At 36.7% G+C, this 19740-nt stretch overlaps 1 pseudogene; it reads right to left on the bottom strand.

Annotated features, from left to right (window-relative positions):
• Positions 1 to 64: 64 nt before the first annotated feature.
• On the bottom strand, positions 65 to 1239 carry LOC130833469 (protein Njmu-R1-like; annotated as a pseudogene).
• Between the last annotated feature and the right edge of the window lie 18501 nt (positions 1240 to 19740).

Here is a 19740-nt window from a genome sequence, read left to right as displayed (position 1 = left end):
CAACTGCACTTTCAAACACCAAGTCTTGCATAACTTCACAGTACAATCATCTCAAAAGATGTGATCAAAACCTTTGGGCAGGAGCTTCTTTCATAAATCCTTCAAGGACAGCTACCACATTTTTGGCTTTGGGCATTTCTTCATGTTCCACTTTAACAATCTTCAGAAGGACATCCCCACTACCACAGTTCTTTAGGAACATGTAACATTTAAACAAAGCGTAATGATTCATTTCCACCTGCCAGATAAATCTCTTCAAATTATTTGTGTCTTGTATGGCCTTTGGTTTAAAGTTCTCTAGGACTTATCGAAAAAGAAAAGGGTTGCCTCCTTTAGCACCATTCAGAAAAGCCCGCATCCAATCCTCACAAAACCACTTGCTTCCTGTATTGTGAAACTGAGGCTGGGAGCTACTACAATCGATGATCACAGACTTACATGGCCATGCACAAAGACGTCATGGTGCCTTCGTGTATAAGGCCTTGAAGACTGGCCACACTCAGACACCTGTGACTGTCTCTCTTTGTTTTCTCATCTGATTCTTTAAGCTCAACAGTAGTATAACTCAGAGCAGCATGTAGCAGAAAGGTAAGCTTCTCCTGAAAGAGATGAACCACCCTTTGGACTGGGCGTACAGCATCCTCAAACCAGCTGCTCAGGTGGGACTGTATGTGGTTCTCCCTGCCCGTTTCCTCAAAGTTCATGTTATTTTTTAGCTCTTGAATGTATTTGTCCAATTAAAGCCTGAAAAGCTCGAGTCCTTTCTCAGACCCTCCTAAAAATCAGACAACATACGCTGAAGAGTCATGTCAGAGTCTGTCGTTGCTCTTTGGGGAAGCAGTTTTTCTTCCTGGAAAAGGCAGTAGTAACCACCGACTCGGTGACCTGGAGTTCTCAGCGCCACAGATGCAACGTTTCCCAGCCCTTCAAAGACTGCTCCCTTAGAAGACGCTCCGCAATGAAACTGTGCAGCTCTGGCTCCACTTCAGATGGTAGATTAGTATGCACCAAGGAGAGGCTGAAATCGTCACCAGAGGGAGTTTCTGCATTTGTGCCACTTGGGCTTCCATCTTCTCTATCCGCTCTTTGCTGTGCGGATCTACTTCCGCGGTAGCTGTAGAGACAGTGGCTGCTGAGCGACGGCTCGAGTCTCCACTCCTGGGCAGGGCACCCCCCTTGCTGCTCTCCAGCTCCTTTTCATCCTTGTCCAGCGATTGATTCCTGCAAGGAGGGGAGCATCGCGGCGGCCTCTGAGCGGCCCTGTGTCCCTCCTGACCTCTGTCTTTTAACGCCACTTTGACGCTCCCTCTTTTCTGGGCTGTTCCAACACTTTATATGTTGATTTGCATTTTAGATATGAAAAACTGACTTTGAGGAGTGATATGCAGATAGTTTGCATAACCATTTTTAGAGTGAGGATTTGACCTCATTACAAACTGAATCCAATGCCCATGCCATAATGCAATAATGCTTTCTAGATTTTGAGGATAAAAATCATGTTTTATTGTTCTTGCTATTTCCATCATTCAGTCTATGCCTGAAACATAACAGACACTTAGTAATTATGTGTTGGATTACCAAATGAGTGAATGCTACACTGAATTTTATTACTGGACTATAACAGTCCAGAATGAAAGCAATTACTTTTGACTTAAAAGTAGACTTCTGGTCATATGAAAACTAGTATTGATGATCTAGCCATATACAACTAAAACAAAGATTAACATGTAGAGAATCTATTTTAAGTTATATAATAAATCCTTGGAATTTATAAATTTAGTATTAATGATTCCTGTCTCCTCTCTCTGCCCCCATGGTAACAAAGGGTATGCATTATGTATTAGTCTACACATTTGATGAGATGCGACTTTTGAGTGTCATGATCCTCATAGGTAGGGTTCGCTTAGCTGGAGAGACCATTTGTATAAAGCCAACCTGTGGATGAATTACGAGGGTGAGTCAAAAATTATCCACACTCTGGTTATATTAAAACTTCTGTAAATTCTACACCCAGAGCGCGGATAATTTTGACTCACCCTTCTACAAAAGGGAAAGTTAAAAGTAGTGGTGCCTTGGAAAACATGTTATTAAGTAATCCAAGTAAAATATGTCTGGAAACAAAATAAATAAATAGTTAAACAGTCTGGACTCATCAAATGCTCATCAGTAAAGAAGTGAAAGGATAACAGATATTTAGTTAGGCTGCTGTATTTTAGGTACTATGTGTTTATAATGATATTCTCAAATTTGGTGGCACAATTTTCCTGGACTGTAACTTTTATAAGAATGTCGAGTTCTAGTCTATTTTCTGGAGCACAAGTCTTCATTTCCAGCTGCCTTTCAGTTTGTTAAACTCAATCGAAAGTAATCCAAATTTACTGCTCCTTCCACTGTGTCACCTCTTTCTTTTGGTGGCCCCCTTCCTTTGCAGATACTCGGGCTTAAGATCTCTCCTTTGATTCCTGCTTCTGTCACTTTTCAAAGTTATGTGTGGGTGAGTGATGGAGGGTGATATACAGTCATTCATTCATTTGAGTTGAAGAGGTCTTTTTTCAACTTAGATGAACATGTGACTGAGAACATGTTCAGAGAAGATAATGCCATCTGGAATAAGGAAGGAAAACATAGAGAATGACTGAAAGTTTACCAATTAGGAAAGTAACTCCTCCTGTGCTGGCAAGAGTGGGAGGCAGAAAATGTTTTCTCTGAATACTTATAAGGGGAAGAAATTTTTACTTTGCAGGCAAACATCCACTTTGGAATATGGGGTGAGGGAAAAGGATTATGTGTCCTATGCTTTATTTGTGTCTGTGTGTGTATGTGTATACATTTTTATATTATACATATATAATAACAATATAATTTTATATTATACATATACAATATGTGTATATTTTAATAAGCATATCCTTATAAGCTTGCATGAAAAGATTTAATTTTATATGGAAATGGCATGTCTTTTGCCTTTTGTGGTAACCTACAACACTGTTAAATATTCTAGGCTAGTGAGTCTCAACCCTGACTACACATTGAAATTTCCTGGAGAGTTTTTTTAAAAAATACTGATATCTGGACTTCAGATGAGAATGTTTTTTAAATTTTCATTTGTCTGGGTTGTGGCTTGTACATCAGAATTTTATAAATCTCTCCTATATGTGATTCTGTATGTAGCCAAATGTGAGAACTGTTAAGCTACCACTCGAGTTTAGAGTGATATACAGATTTGACAATAAGGAGAAGAAAAACTCAGGAAGTTGTAACAGGAGCAGAAATAGCAGCAGCGCTGATGAATAAGAAACCATGTTTCCTATATGCCAAAGCAACAACAATAACAAGGTCTATTATCTTCCCCACAGCAGAGAAACTCCTTAGTAGTAGAGGCCAAATCTGAGAGAAAAACATGACTCATAAGTTGGCTTTGATTTCTTTTTCAAAACAGGGTCCACAACTCAATGCAAACTAAAGGAAATGCATCCATGGATTGGTTTTGGTCCATGGGCACTGGGATGTCTCCATGCCCTGTCGAACGTGTCTTGGAAATTCAATCTACAGAAATAAAACAACAGAGGGAGTGTGTATAGAAATAACACTTACCTTACATTAGAGGAAAAGTAGATAGATGTTTGAGAATTTTCATTGCTTATTACTTTGTGCTTTAATTAATCTGAGATGTATGATGTTGTATGTTACAGGTCCTAAATCTGGAGATTCTAAATTCAGTAGGAGTACAAGATAGTCAGTATTGCCTTATTTCAGTCACCAATTTGTATTCTGTTGTGGCAAAGCAATATTTTTGGAAGTATCTGACTATAGATGGGCCTTAGGATCTGTTTACTTAGATGGGCCTTAAGGATCTGTTTACTTAATGTTTACTAAAGGACTTTTAAAGAAAAGATCAAGATGTTTTAGTGTGTTGTTTACCTCTGGAGGAGTTCACTATATCCCCCAGGTAAAGGAAGTACTGAAATCCAAGTTAGCATCCTTGAAAGTAAAGAGGAAACAGAAGCCATGTAAGACATGTGAATACTAATCCCTGACAGGAAATTGTTACCAATGCTGATTTAAAACAATGAACAGAGAAGTTCTTCTGAGAGGAAAAATAATAGGACAGTCAGTTGTGTTATTTTTATGTAACATTTTTGTACTGATATAATTTGCTTGATGTGTGTATTCTGGACATTTCATATAAATGGAATCATACAATATGTAGCCTTTTGTATCTGGCTGTTTCATTTAATGTTTGCAATTTGGATTGTAATATATATCAGTACTTCTTTCTTTTTATCGCAGAACACTATTTCATTGTATGGATATACTACATTTTGTTTATACATTCATCAGTTGATAGACATTTGGTTTATTTCCACTTTTTGGCTCTCATTAATAATGCTGCTATGGAGGTTCCTTAAAAAACTAAAAATGGAATTACCATATGACCCAGCAATCCCACTATTGGGCATATACCCAGAGAACACCATAATTCAAAAAGACGCATGCACCCCAATGTTCATTACAGCACTATTTACAATAGCCAGGTCACAGAAGCAATCTAAATATCCATCAACAGATGAATGGATAAAGAAGATGTGGTACATATATACAATGGAATACTACTCAGCCATAAAAAGGAAGGAAATTGGGACATTTGAGGCATGGATGGACCTAGACACTGTCATAAATTGAGACATGGATGAACCTAGAGACTGTCATACAGAGTGAAGTAAGTCAGAAAGAGAAAAACAAATATCGTCTATTAACACACATATGTGGAATCTAGAAAAAAGTACAGATCAACTGGTTTGCAAGGCAGAAATAGAGACACAGATGTAGAGAACAAATATATGGACACCAAGGAGGGAAAGCGGGGGGTTGGGGCGGTGGGATGAATTGGGAGATTGGGATTGCTATATATATATTACTAATAAGAAAAAAAAATCAAATTGTACACTGTAAATATATGCAGTTTATTGTATGTCAAGAGAAATAATAATGTTGCTATGAGTTTTTGTGTGAACATGTCTTCAATTCTTTTAAATACATACTTAAAAGTGGAATTGTTGGGACTCCTAGGTGGCACAGTAGTTAAGAACCTGCCTGCCAATTCAGGGGTCACTGGTTTGAGTCCTGCTCCAGGAAGATCCCACAAGCCACAGAGCAACTAAGCCTGTGTGCCACAACTATTGAGTCTGTGCTTTAGAGCCCATGAGCCACAGCTATTGAGCACATGTGCCACGACTACTGAAGCCCATACACCTAGAGCCTGTGCTGCACAACAAAAGAAACCACGGCAGTGAGGAGCCGGCACACCACAACAAAGAGTAGCCCCCACTCACCACAACTACAGAAAGCCTGTGTGCAGCAATGAAGACCCAACACAGCCAATAAGTAAATAAATTTATAAAAAAAAAAAAAAGTGGAATTGTTGGGTCATTTGGTAACTCTAAGTTTAAACTTTTGAAAAATTGCCAGTTTTCTGCTTAGGCTGCACCATTACACGTTCTCATCATCAATGTATGAGTATTCCATTTCCACCACAACCTCATTCACACTTGTTATTTTTCACCTTTTTGATTATAGCGGTCCTACTTGGTGTGAAGTGGTATGTGGTGGTTTTGATTTACATTCCTCTAATCTTTTGGAGCATTTTTTCAGGTAACGATTGGCCATTTGTATACTTTCTTCGGAGAAATGTCTAGTCAAATCCTTGACTACTTTTTAATGGGGTTATTTGTCTTTTTGTTTTTGAGTTTTAAGAGTTCTTTGTATATTGGATTCATATAAATGATTTGCCTATGTTTTCTTCAATTTCTTCAATTCTTTGTTTTCATTTTCTTAACAGTGTCTTTTGATTTTATCTTACAAAATTAGGATAAGCATGTTAATTTTTGCAAAAAGACAATGGAGGTTTTGATAGGGATTGCATTGTATCTGCAGATCAATTTGGAGGGTATTGCGATCTTAATAATATTAAATCTTCCAATGTACCTACACAGAATCTTTCCTTTATTTAGATCTTCTTTAATTTACTTCAATGATGTTTTGCATTTTCCAAGGTACAAATCTTGCACTTCTATTAAATTTATTCTTAAGTATTATATTCTTCTGACGCACTGTAAATGAAAATTTTTTAATTTAATTTCTGGATCATTCATTGCTAGTGTATAGAAATAGAGTTGATTTTTGTATATTGATTTTACGTCCTGTAATCTTTCTGAACTTATCAGCTCTAACTGTTGTTGTTGTTGTTGTGGATTCCGTAGGATTTTCTTTATACAAGATCATCTTAACTGCAAATAGAGATAGTTTTACTGTTAAGCTGGGTATATATTTTTTCTTTATTTTTTTCCCTTTTTTTGCATCATTGCCCTGGCAAGAACCCCCTGTACAATATTGAATAGAAACCAGGTTGAATTATTAAGGATTTGCTTTCCAGCATTGGGGCAAGGTGTTCTTGTCACATGTAATGCAGAGACTTAGTCTCTGAGTTGGAAACAACTAAAGTTTGTTTACACAATTCTTTTAGATAAGAGTTTTTGCCAAGGTTATCTTATTTTATTTTTTCTCTGGGTTAGAGGTGCTTAAGTTATCATTTAAACCTACTTTGATGGGCCACAAGTCAAACCTAAATCTGACTTTGGGACATATACACACTTCTGAGATCCTGGAGGTGAAGGTAAATTACAACTTTGTGGAACTACATTTCCCTTAGTGGGGGGAGGGGGCCTGCATCATTTATGATATATACGTTTTCAGTTGTGGTTTGTGTAGTTAAGTTTTTGGAAGGGAAGTTTTTTATGGTTAGTATGAAAAGGAGGATGGGCTCCTATGGTGCAAACATTTACATGCAATTATGATTGCTGTTTTCACATCTTGGTATGTTAGCTTCAACAGATCTATCATTTCAGGGACTGTTTTCATTTATGCAGTTACTTCACATTGTTCACATTTTCTGCTTTTTTGGCATGTTAGGTAATCTCTGATTAGATGCTGGATATTGTGATTTTATGTTTAGAGTTGCCTGATTTTGTGCTCTTCATTTAAAGAATGTTAGTTTTGTTGTCATAATTTGAAGAATATCAGACAGTTGAATTACCTGAAGATAAGTTTAACAATTTTGAAACCTGGTTTTAATTTTTGCTAGGTATTGGCTAACGTAGCCTTCTCTTCAGGGATAGTTTATTCCTATGACTAAGGTCTGATGCTTTGGTACCAAATGGCCCTGATGATGACTGATGACTCTCCACTTTGGCTGTTAAGAGCGTGAATCTCCCCATCCTGTTTGAGCTCTGAGAATTGGTTTGCAGATAACTAATTCATTGTTATTTACTCAGCTTTGTACATTTTCCTTCTCTGTATAAGCATAGTAGTATTCAGCCGAATCAAGAGGGATTTTTTTTTGGGGGGGGGAGGGGGTTGGGGGAAACTCTCCCAACAACTTACAGCTGTCTCAGCCTCCCCAAACCCTTATCTTTGTTTCCTCTTTCTTTGAGGCTGCTAGCTCTCTTTGGATGGTTCTTCCTGTTTCCATATTACGGAAAATTACCCCCAGTGAAATCTGGGGTCATCTTAGTGCTCATATTTTTTGTTTCTCTTTTTCTGAAGGAACATAGTTCCTACCTCTGTGTTGTATAATGTCTGAGAGCATTTTTGTGTATATTTACTGTTTTCTAATTGATTATAAGTCTGATTCTTGTTAATCCATTGTGCCTGATGGTGCTATACATTTTAAACATATTTTCTTTCATATTATATTCTATAAACAACTGTTTATTTAAAGGTAAATAATATATGGCTAAGTTGTTTTGGTTTCATTTTTTCAATATTATTTGGTTATAAGTTCCATCCTAGTCCTTATAAGCATGCTAAATTTGGAATTTGAAAAGCCTGGGCCTGAGTCTTGGCTTCAAAATGTAGTAGCTAAACAACTTTGGATAAATTTATCTTTTTAATGCCAAAGTTCTGATCTACATCAGATATAATAATATGAAAGTACTATTGTGTGATATAGAACATATCACAAGTAATAAACTATATAAATATTGGTGTTTTTTTCTTGCACACCACTGACTTCTTTTGACATTTACCCTAATATTTCTCTAAATTCTTCCTTTCCTTTTTATGGGGCTTTATTTTGTTTTTCCTCTTCCATTAATCTGGTGTTCTAAAAGAGGCATTTTTGTGTTTAGAAAAAGAGACTAAAAATAGTAACATTTAAGGGAGAATGGTTATTTAATAACAACTTGTATACATTCTTAAGAATTTGAAAAAGTCCCTTTTTCTACCAACATTATTAAAGTGCAATGCAGTAAAATAAGATACAACAGCACAATAAAAGATGAATGTCAGTAATGGTAAATGTCAAAGACACAGAACAGATAATATAGTGTGTTAAGTAATTAACCACATTTCAGAGAGTATTTAAGAAAAGGAAATTGTGCAAATAAGGAATGTCAGACAGTTACAAAAAGATGAAATATGTTCTAAAATAAAGAGTAAAGTTTTACTTAAAAGAAACCATAGAATCATTAACTTCAAGTACACGTAGTGAGATTGAGGTTTAAACAAAAATGGAGAGACCAGTAATCTCTAAATAGTAAGGGATGTCAAAAATCCCTGAGACATTTATTTAGTTATCAGCACAGAATTTTGCTCTAAATGGGGTCAAGATATTTTTGTCAACAAAGACAACGTATATATCAGAGAGAGAAATGACAATTTTCAGTATTTTGTCTGAATGGATTTTTATACTTGTGAACTGGAAATATAATTTCCTCTGCATTTTAGTGGCACTTCTTTCAGATGACATATTGTTGTTAAAAAATACAATATCACTCCAATTTCTGATCCTATGTTTGGACTTGTATACATATTATAAGGTACAAATCTATTTGTAGATAGATAGGTAGATAGATAGATATCTCCAAATATTTTCTGTTCAGGGAAACACTAGGTTTATTTCCATTAGTAGATTAATTTTCATGAAATTTTATATAAAGCTTATAAAATTTATATGAAATGTTCACAAATTTAATATAAAGATATTCACATAAGGACAGTAAACTCAATTGATGCTAGATCTGTAAATATAGTCTCATGATTGTATTAGCTAAAAGCTAACGTTTATTAAGATTATTATGTGTTTCAGATATTAGCTCATTTAAACCTCATGGCATTACAACAAATATAAAAGCTAGATGATTTTATTACCCCTAATTATTGATGAGGAAGCACAGTAACTTACATAACATCACACAGAAGTATAGGAGCGGAGCAGAATTTGGAACATTGTCATCAGTGCCTATAAACTCAATGGCTAAACTCAGTAGCTTCTACTAGAACCAGAAGCTGAGATTCAAAACGGTGTTCTCCCCGCAGGGAGCTGAGTTTTAGTGAGTTAGACAAACCATTTACTAACATTTAATATATGAAATAAAAAATTATCCAGCAGAGCGTGCATGAGGTTCTGTTGTAGCCTAGAAGTGAGTCAGAGATGAAGTGAAACTTGAAACGAAATGTGAACATTGAAGAAAAAAGAGCAGTTGGTTTTATTAAGAAATAAAGCTGGTGGATGAACCACATGGAAATATGCCAAAAAGAAGTGCTTTCAGGTTTTGCAGAAATTTGTCTTAGGCTGGTTTCCCTTGCCTTTCCAGGCTTTCAAAAATTTGCATAAAAATAGAATTGTGCAGTTTGCAGTCTTTTATGTCTAGCTTCTCCACTCACCAGATATTCTGTACTTATTTGTGCTGCATCACAACTAACCTATTTGATGATGGACTTCTGCATTGTTTCCAGTTCGGGGCTGGCTTATGAGTAAAACCATGGTGAATTTTTTGCACCTTTCTTTGGATGCACTGCACATTTATTTTTGTTAGCAAATAAGTAGAATTTCTGGATCATGAGGTATCTGTATGTTCAGCTTTAGTAGATATTACCAAACCAAGGGAATAGTCATCAATTTATACTCCTTCCAGAAGCTTTTTTTTTTTTCCCAATTGATGCAACTTCTCACTAACATTTGGTATTCTCAGTTTCTGTTCATTTTCTTATTAAAAAATTTGATGTTGTAATAAGAAAGTGTGCAGTCACTCCCTTTAGTTTTAATTCCCATTTCTCTGATGACAAATTTGAAGGTTTTGATAAGCTAATGTGCCATTTTGACGTCCTTTTGTGTACAATGCCCTTTCAGGTCTTTTGCCCCTTTAAAAATTTCCACTGTTTTTGCTAAGGGAGCCTGGGTGGCTATTGAGACAGAGCTTCACCACTTAGGCAGACAGTTAAAACCTTTCCTTAGCCTTCACTTTCTATTGACAGAGTTTCAGGGTCAGTGGTGAGAGCTTGAGCCTTCTCGAATCGTTCCTGGACATGCACATGCTACATGTGTATGACCTTCCAGATTCCCAGGAATAGGTTAAAAGCCCACTTTTCAAAATACTCATGCAACAACACAGGTAATATCAAAAATCTACTGATGAGCAAAGTTTTTCCTTTAAATTTTGATTAGCTTTTTCTCTCCACTGTTAGTATTGCTGCTTTAGAAAGTGAAGTAATTGTCACTGATGTTTTTGACAAACACCTATAGGAATGAGGGAAAGAGTAGCTGGTTTTAAAAGGATCTTACCTGGGCTTCCCTGGTGGTGCAGTGGTTGAGAATCCGCCTGCCAATGCAGGGGACATGGGTTCGAGCCCTGGTAGGGGAAGATCCTACATGCCAAGGAGCAACTAAGCCCATGCACCACAACTACTGAGCCTGTGCTCTAAAGCCTGTGAGCCACAACTATTGAGTCCATGTACCACAACTACTGAAGCCTGTGCACCTAGAACCTGTGCTTCACAACAAGAGGAGCCACCACAATGAGAAGCCTGCACACTGCAACGAAGAGCAGCCCCTGCTTGCTGCAACTAGAAAAAGCCCATGTGCAGTAACGAACACCCAACGCAGCCATTTAAAAAAAAAGAGAGAGAGAGAGGTAAAAGCATCTTACTGGCAAGTTTTAGCAACAGGGTGGAAGCTGGAGGAAAAAAGTCCTGTCGGTAGGGGGTGCTGTGTGATTGTGGTTGCCATAAACAGTAACAGCAATGACATCTGATACTATTTTAAATATTCTATATTTTTATGTGCCTAAATAAGCCATATTTTCCCAGTGTCAAAATTGTTTGGCTATGAGTCCTACGTCTGAAATTTAAAGGTTTGGGCAAAGTATTTAATTTCCTTATAATGTGGTTTCTTTGCATATAAAATGAGATCTGAATAACACCTTAGTCCTAGGGTTGTTGTGAGGATTGAGTAAATTGATTATATGTAAAGTAATTAGTCCCTGACATACAGAAGCACCAAATAATGTTGGTTATCATTATTGCTATATTTTATAATGTTTATTGGAATGCTATCATCATCCAGTACAAATTTTTGTTACTTTTATATTTTTTGGTGCTTTGGATAACACAGGGAGCAAATGTCCTCAAACTTAGCAGAGTAGTGTGGATTGAAGATTGCATCACATGGAATCAGGTATAATTCAGCAAAATGTGACTAATGGAAAGCCTAGAACAACAGTTAAGAGTGAGAGATGTTAAGCAACTAACAAGTTTTTAAGCACTCCCCAAGAACTTGGGAATTATTCATAAGAAGAGATTTCTTAAAGGTAGCATGAGACTTCAAGTACTTTTATTTGGCTCTTCATAAAAAGCACGGATAATCATTCACTAGGTAACACTCACTCTGCTTGCTGCACGACAGGCCGATGAATCGGAGATGAGGTGTTGAGGCAAGGAATACGACTTCATTCGGAAAGCTGGCAGACCAAGATGATGACAGACTAGTGTCTCCTAAAAACCATTTTATTGGGATCTGGATGCCAGCTTGTTTTATAGAATCAGAGAGGGAGAGGCTGTGAGGAAGTAAAGTGAAAGGGCCGTCAATCTTGCAAAACATTTCTGGGAATAACTAGCCTTGGTGAGGGGATATATTAATTTTAGCCATTCACACAGGTGGACAGGTCAGATTGTCTGCCTGTGAGCTGAACAGAGGCACTTAGTTTAACCTTCAGACAGAGGGACGGTGTTCCCTGAGGAAGGTCATCATGTATGATTATAATAAGAAAAGCAACAAAAAGCAAAGGTTAAAGTCAAAGAAACAGATCTCACATGGAGTCCAATTTAGCTCTTCCTGGTTACAATACCAACCCTGTCTCCACTTAGGGCAACCTGTAAAGTAGGTGAAATATTTTAAACCATATTAAAGGCATCAGTGAGATAGCAAAGTAGTAAAGAATAACATAATGCAAATACAAGAGAAGAGCTGCTTTTCCTATAGAAGATTTTCAAAGACAAAGAAGCTGAGTTCCTGAATAGGGCTTTGGTGTCTTAGAAGAAAGAGTAACTCTGGTCTTCAAGCAGGGGTAAGGGGCTGAAAAATTAGTATATCTGGTTGGGTTGGTTCACCAAAATCTACATACAAGGACAAGATTTTCCAACATTGAAACTATTGACAATTTAAGTCAGATTATTCTCTGTTGTTGGGGACTGTCCTGTGTGTTGTACAATGTTTAGAAGCATCCCTTACTTCTATCTTCTGGATGCCAGTAACAAACATCCCCCCACCTTTACTCCATACCATGTTGAAGAACCAGAAATATCTCTAGATATTGTTAAATATCCTTTGAGGGACAGTATCCTCCCACGTTGAGAAACACCATCCTAGGAGGAAGACTGATCTGAGAGTAGACTGGTCTTTGAAGGAGACAAAGCTCAACTTCAAATCCCATTAGTCTCTAAAGTTAAAGGAAGTGATCCCAGATTATTAGTGACCATGATGATTTGCTAGAAGTGAATTTAATTTTTGCAAGATGTCAAAAAAGGATGATACTGAACAAGTTAAACAGGAGAGGAAAACTTTATTCAAGACTAGACTATTGCAATATGTGAAGAAATTGAAGTCATTTCTGCTGAAACAAAAGGCAAGAGGATTTCCATATGCTGGGGTCAGAAGGTGCTGGAGGGTGTTAGAAGGTAGTCAGTGTGCTTAGGCTATTTGTATTTGCTAATTAGTGCTCATTGATATTTTGCTTCTAGGTTAGGTTCCTACCCTCCGAAAAGACTGGGAGGTAGGGGTGCTCTCTCCTTGATGCTCACATTTCAAAGGGATAGATCACAGGTCCTTGAGAAAAACATTTCTGGGCTGTAAAACTGGCAAGAGGCTGGAAGAAGGTTTACATCTCAAAGGGACAGAGAAAGAATTTTCAGTTACAAGTTTTTTTTCAAGTAAATCCTCTAAGAAAAGGGAGATCAGGAGCCTGTAGTCAGGAAGAAATATAAGATTTATTTACAATGAGAAGAATGTTAAGTCCAACTTGGTCAAAGAATAAATATTATTCCAGTTCTCAGACAATTCTTACAGTGTTTCACAAACAAAATCTACACTCAACAACAATGCCATAAAAAAAAAGATATTTGATTAAATAAGGCAACATGAAAAATAGCAAACAGAAATAATAGACAGCAGTTAAAGACCTCCAGGAGCTCCAGAAAGTACAATATCAGACACAGATTTTGACATAAGAATGTTCAAATATAATTTAAAGAGAATAGGATTTATGTCTATAATAATTTCTTAAATATATATACTTTTTATATTTAAAAATTATAAATATTTTGAAATAATAGCATTTTTAAAATGAGCTCAAGGAAATAAAATGCATATAATTGAATTTAGACTGGAATTTGGAAATTATTTTTAAAAAGATGAAAATGGAAATTCTAGAACTGAAAACTATAAAAATTAAAATTAAGATCTCAGAAGAAATAAAAGAAATGTTTCTTAATCTGATAATATGTACAACTAAACAACAAAAGACAGCTATAGTAAACATCCTGTTAAAGGTAAAATGTTGAAAATTTTCTCCCTGAGATGGAGAACTAGACAAAATGTTCATGGTCATCGCATCTATTTAATATCATTACTGGTGGCCTTAGCAAATACAATAAGTTTTTTTTTTAAGTTATAAAGATTTGAAAGGGAAAGACATAGCACACATCAGCCATAGATAGAATTCTTCTTATAGGAAATCTACTGATAAATTATTAGAATTAAAAGGGGGGCTGAGAAGTTCTCTGGATGCAAAATTAATACAAAAAATCAATTGTATTTTTATTCAGCAGAAACTAGCTGAAAATGAAAATTTAAAAATACTTCGTATTAGTTTCCTTTGGAGCCATAACAAATTACTACAAATCCAGCATCGTAATGATGAGGAAGATTTGAAATCTATAGTTTGAGGCCTGCTATGTGAACCCTGCCTGTTAATAATTGCATAGGAATGATTGATATAAGTATAAAATATACTGTTCCAGCCTCTGCTTGCCTTTGTCTGAACTCCCGCGTCCTGTAACCCCTAGCAACTCCCATGCGTCCTGTAGCCCTTAGCAACCCCCTCCTTCTGTAATCACCTGTAATTTATAGAAACTGTGTAACCAATCAGTTAGTACCAACTGTAGCTATATGTCTTAATCTATAAAAGGAGAAATGGGGCCTGAATTTCGGAGCATTAGCTCACCTGGTGCCGCTGGCTCAATAAACCTGAGTTCTCCAACTCTCTGAGTGTGGTGCTTGGTTTCTCATGGGATCAAGTTCTGCAGCATTTTAACAACATATGTTTATTATCCTGTCATTTCTATAGCTCAGAAGTTCAGGCTCAGTGTGACTCAGTTCTCTGCTTAGGGTCTATGAGGACAAAATCAAGGTGTCAACAGGACCTTCCTTTCCTCATGGAGGACCTCAGAAAGAATTACTTCTAAATTTGTGCAAGTTGTTGGAAATGCCAGTTTCTTTGGCTGAAACGTTCTAGTCCTCATTTAGTTACTGACTGTCCACCTCTCTTATCTTCTTAAGGCCAACAGCATTCTTTATCCTGCTGTCTGCTTGGTCTTCAAGCTGTTGCCGAGAAAAACCTGGCCTCTGTTCACCGATGCTGAATGGAAATACAGAGATAGAGCTTTGGAATAGAAAGGAATAGCTTTATTACTTTGCCCTGCAAAGGGGGAACACAGTGGCTAGCGCCTCAAGAACTGTGCCCCCCTCTCTGGGGAATAGGGAGAGGTCTCATAGTTGGGGCTCATGGTCAGGGGTAGGCGATAAGGATCAAGGCAGTAATAGTCCTGCATTCTTCTGATGGGTCGGTGGTGAACTAAGTAGGAGTCAGCATCATCAACCTTCAGGTCCAGCTGGTCTGGGGTCTACATGCTTGTGGGCAGCACACCATCGTTCATCATTAACTTCTCACACCTGGAGGGGGCTTCAACTTCTGCAAGATAGCTCAGATATTGTTGTGTGTATTGTTGCTGGGGAAACAGCATCTGCCCCAAGGCTGCTCTTGACTGTTTCTCCCAGGTCTCAGGAGCAACCCCTCCCTTCATTAATTAACAGCTGCTTGAATCTGCCCACTGGAACCCAGGGAAGGTCATGGAGGCTGAATGAAGGCTGTTTGCCTATAATCAAAGAAATAGGGGACACAGAAAAACTTTGTGCCCAGGAGCCCCACAGGCCCTGCTTGCTCTCAAAGCCAGCAAAAATGCTCCTAATCTCTCTGACCTCTTCTTCATCCAGATCTCTAGCCAGAGAAATACCTCTGCTTATCAAGGCTCATATACAGGCAGAATTCAAAGATATTGCAGGTTCAGTTCCAGACCACCACAATACAGGGAATGCCACAATAAAGTGAGTCACACAGATTTTTTTGGTTTTCTATTGCATATAAAAGGTATGTTTACACTATACTGCAGCCTATTAAGTGAGCAATAGCAATTATATCTAAAAAATCAACTTAGCTTAAAAATCCTTTTTTGCTTAAAAAAGGCTAACCGTCATCTTGTTACAGCAGGCAGGTAGCTAGATATGAGCAGAGAAACATGGGCAGGGGCCAGGTGGCAGGAAATCACTCATCTTGTAAACAGCGGGGGCCATGAGCAGGTGAAGAAAAGCAGGAACCTCCAGACTGACAGGAAACCACACATTTTGGGTGATAAGTGTCCTGGAAGCAGACAAAGAAAGGTGAAGGAAGGCGGGACTCTCCTGCGTTCCAACATAACCAGTTGCTCATTATGTTCTCATTACAATAAAATTAGCCTTGCAGATAAGAAGTACCCATCATGCACTGAGGCCATGACACTTCTCATCTAAGCTAAATAAAGACAAAAGTCCCTCCTCCCCTTGGGAAGAGGGTGCTGGGATGAAAATCAGGGAATACGACCTCCAAACTCCTCTTTCCCCAGTGAATATTCTGCCCCTTCATTTGTATGCCTCTTACAACTGGCTTTCCAAAGAAACCCAGGGCAGCATCTCCTCACCTGTCTGCCTGCTCCCCTCTGAGAGCATATTCTTGCTTAGGTAAACTCTCACTTTATTAACCTCCCTGCTTTGTCTCTGAATTTTTGGTGGCAAGGCCAGAACCTTAAATTCACCAGGAACAATCTGAGCCATCAGTGAGTCACAGTTTTTTTGCAATAGTAGCAACAGAGGTCACTGATCCCAGGTCACCATGATATAACAAAATATTTCAAGAATCACCAAAAAATGACACAAAGACGTGAAGAGAGAAAATGCTGTTGAAAAAATGGCACTGGTAGGTTTGTTTGATTCAGGGTTGCCATAAACCTTCAATTTATGAAAAAGGCAATAAAGCAGAGCACAATAAAATGAGGTATGGTTGTAATTAGTTTGGGACTACCTGGACAATTCAGAATAATCTATCTGGAAGTCTGTAACATTTAATTCCATCTGAATTTCTTTCCATGTAATGTTACATAGTCACATTTTCCAAAGCTGTGAATTTTTTGGGGGGACTATCTCACCTATGTGGGGGAGGGAAATAATTTTCCCTTTACCCTTTTAGGTTCTTGGCCGAGACACTTCCTGTAATAAAAGGCAGATTAATGGGAGAAAAACAAGCAGACATTTAATAACATGCATACCTCCTGCATATTGGGAGAGACTCAGGAAAACTGAGTAAATCCTCAAAGTGATCCAAGCCACAACCTTAAACAACATCTCCAGGTGAAGACAAAAAAGATGTTGGTTAGGGTGGGGGCGGCCAGTTATAGAGGTCACCAGAAAAATCACGGTAAACAGGGTAAGGTTGTTACACAGATTTAAGTTATTCCCTTCTCCACTGATAAAAATTTCTAGAAACAGGAGACACTCTTACAAGTGGAGCTTTTCCTTTAAATGTACATGTCTCTTACAAAAGGGTAACTTCTATTCAGGTTTCAGAACTTCACCTGTGAATGCTGTTTTTAAAAAAATAATCAGCCTAAAATAAACCTTAAGCCAAAGAGGCATATTTTAAGGTGACAAATTCTGCTCTCCTTCACCTATCAGATACTATTTGCAGTGGTAATATACACATGTAATATATACACGTAGTATATCTAGGAATAAATTTAAAGAGATATATACAAGTTCTACACAAAAATCTATAAAGTACAGAAAGAAATTAAAGGTAAAAATTGAAGAAGACAAATAAAAGGAGAATTAAATCATGGCATGGAGTGAAAGACAATAAAGATATCAGTTTTTGCCAACTTGGTTTATCGATTCATTGACTGTTACTTAAAATCTCAATAGGTTTGTTGTGAAAATTCTGAAAACATTTAAAATTTATACGGAAAAACAAAGAATCAAGAATAATCAAGACACCCATAAAAAACAAGAAAGTGGAAGAAGTTGCTCCACTAAATATCAAGGCTCATTATAAAGTGAAGGTAATTAAAACAATGTGGTTTGATGGAATAGACAAATATATCAATGAAACAGAATAGACAGTCTAGAAAATAACCACACACACATGAAAACTTTGTAGCTAGACTGGCTCTGTAGAGCACTGCAGAAAGAATAATTTGCCAAATTATATTGGCATAACTAGATATCCATTTGAGAAAAAGTAGGACTTGACTCATACCTTACAAACAAAAATGTAATTCCAGATGCATTATCCATGCAAATGTGAATTAATCATGAAACAATAAGGTGTCTAGAAGATAGGAAAACACACAATCTCAGGAAAGTACAAAAGTAAACAAAAATGCATAAACTGCATTACCTTACAATCAGATACTTGTATTTCTCAAAAGAAACTGTAACAGAATGGCAAGGCAAGTCATAGAATGAAGATATTGCAACACATCTAATTGATAAAGGGATCTATTTGTCTCTATCTATCTATGTATCTATGTATATCTATCATCTATCTATCTATTATCTATCTATCTATCATCTATCTATCATCTATCATCTATATCTATCTATATGAAAAAATCCTACAAATCAATAGTAATGACTGAAAGAGAAATATTCAAGAAACTTGAAAAGGCACAACACAAAATATAATAACCATAGGAATAATACACCTGTGAAAAATGTTCAACCTTAGTAGTAATAAAGAAAATGCAAATGGTTTAAACTACAATTAGATACTTCTATCCACACCCTAAAATAGCTAAAAATTAAAAGACTGTGCTATCACATTTCAGCAAGGTTTATGGAGCTATAGGAAATGATCTACTATTGATGGGAATGTAAATTGATAAAACCACTTTGGAAATCTTTTTAGAATTATCTATCATAATTGAATATGCCCACACTACATGATGCAGATGTATAGTCAACAGAAATTAGTACTTACACATATCTAAAGAAAAAGTACAAGAATACCAATAGCAGCATTATTTGAAATAGTCAAACAGGAAACAACCCAAATATCCATCACTATTCCCTACTGACACAAGGAAATACTATATATTAATGAAAATTAATTAACTATAGCTACACGTAACAGCATGGATGAAAGACACCCGCATAATGTTGACCAGGGGTTTGAAATTAGGAAAATAGAAATCTCTGTATTTCTGAGGGAGATGAAAGGGATAGAGATTGAGAAAAAACAGAAGGATGTCTTCTTTGGTGCTAGCAATGTTTTGCTTCTTGATTTGGATAGAGGTTTCATAGATGCTTGGTTTGTAAAAAAATCACTGGCCCTACATTTATGTGTTGCACACTTCTCTGTATGTTGGTTGCAATTATATATGTATATACATATATGTTATTCTTTTTGGTGCTATTGTAAATGGGATTGTTTTCCTAATTTCCTTTTTGTTGTTGGTGTATAGACATGTAACTGATTTTTGTATATTGATTTTGTATCCCGCAACTTTACTGAATTCATTAAAGCTAGATTTCATGTTGTGTTCTTGAAACACAACACAAACGAAGGAACAAGAAAAACCTCCAAACCTAAGGAAACTTTTGGAGGTGATGACTGATATGTTTATTACCCAGATTGTAGTGATGGTAACACTAGTGTGTACATGTGACCAAACTTATCAGATTAAGTAGCTGCAGCTTTTTTTTTTAGCATACAAATTATACTTCAGGAATGCTGGAAAACAAACCAAAACAAAACAAAAATACAAATTAGGGATTAGTATCTGGGGTGCAATTTTATTTCCTTGGTGTGTATTGTGGGGCAGAAACTAGATGCAATACTGAAACACAGAAACCTAATTCAATTACCCATAAACTTTAAAGGTTTTTAAACTGTGTTGTAAAAGAAAAAAAAATTTGCTACAATTGTCCCCAGGTTAAATATATCTTCTGGACCAAGAAACAACAAAACACCAAAAGAAACCAAAACAAAACAAACTGCAGTGATTTTATCCAGCATCTATTTGGCACTGCAGCTTATGGAT

Source organism: Hippopotamus amphibius, chromosome 12 (assembly GCF_030028045.1).
Source record: "Hippopotamus amphibius kiboko isolate mHipAmp2 chromosome 12, mHipAmp2.hap2, whole genome shotgun sequence".
Taxonomy (NCBI): domain Eukaryota; kingdom Metazoa; phylum Chordata; class Mammalia; order Artiodactyla; family Hippopotamidae; genus Hippopotamus; species Hippopotamus amphibius.
Note: the sequence above shows the minus strand (reverse complement) of the source record. Positions and strands in the feature narration are given on the sequence as shown.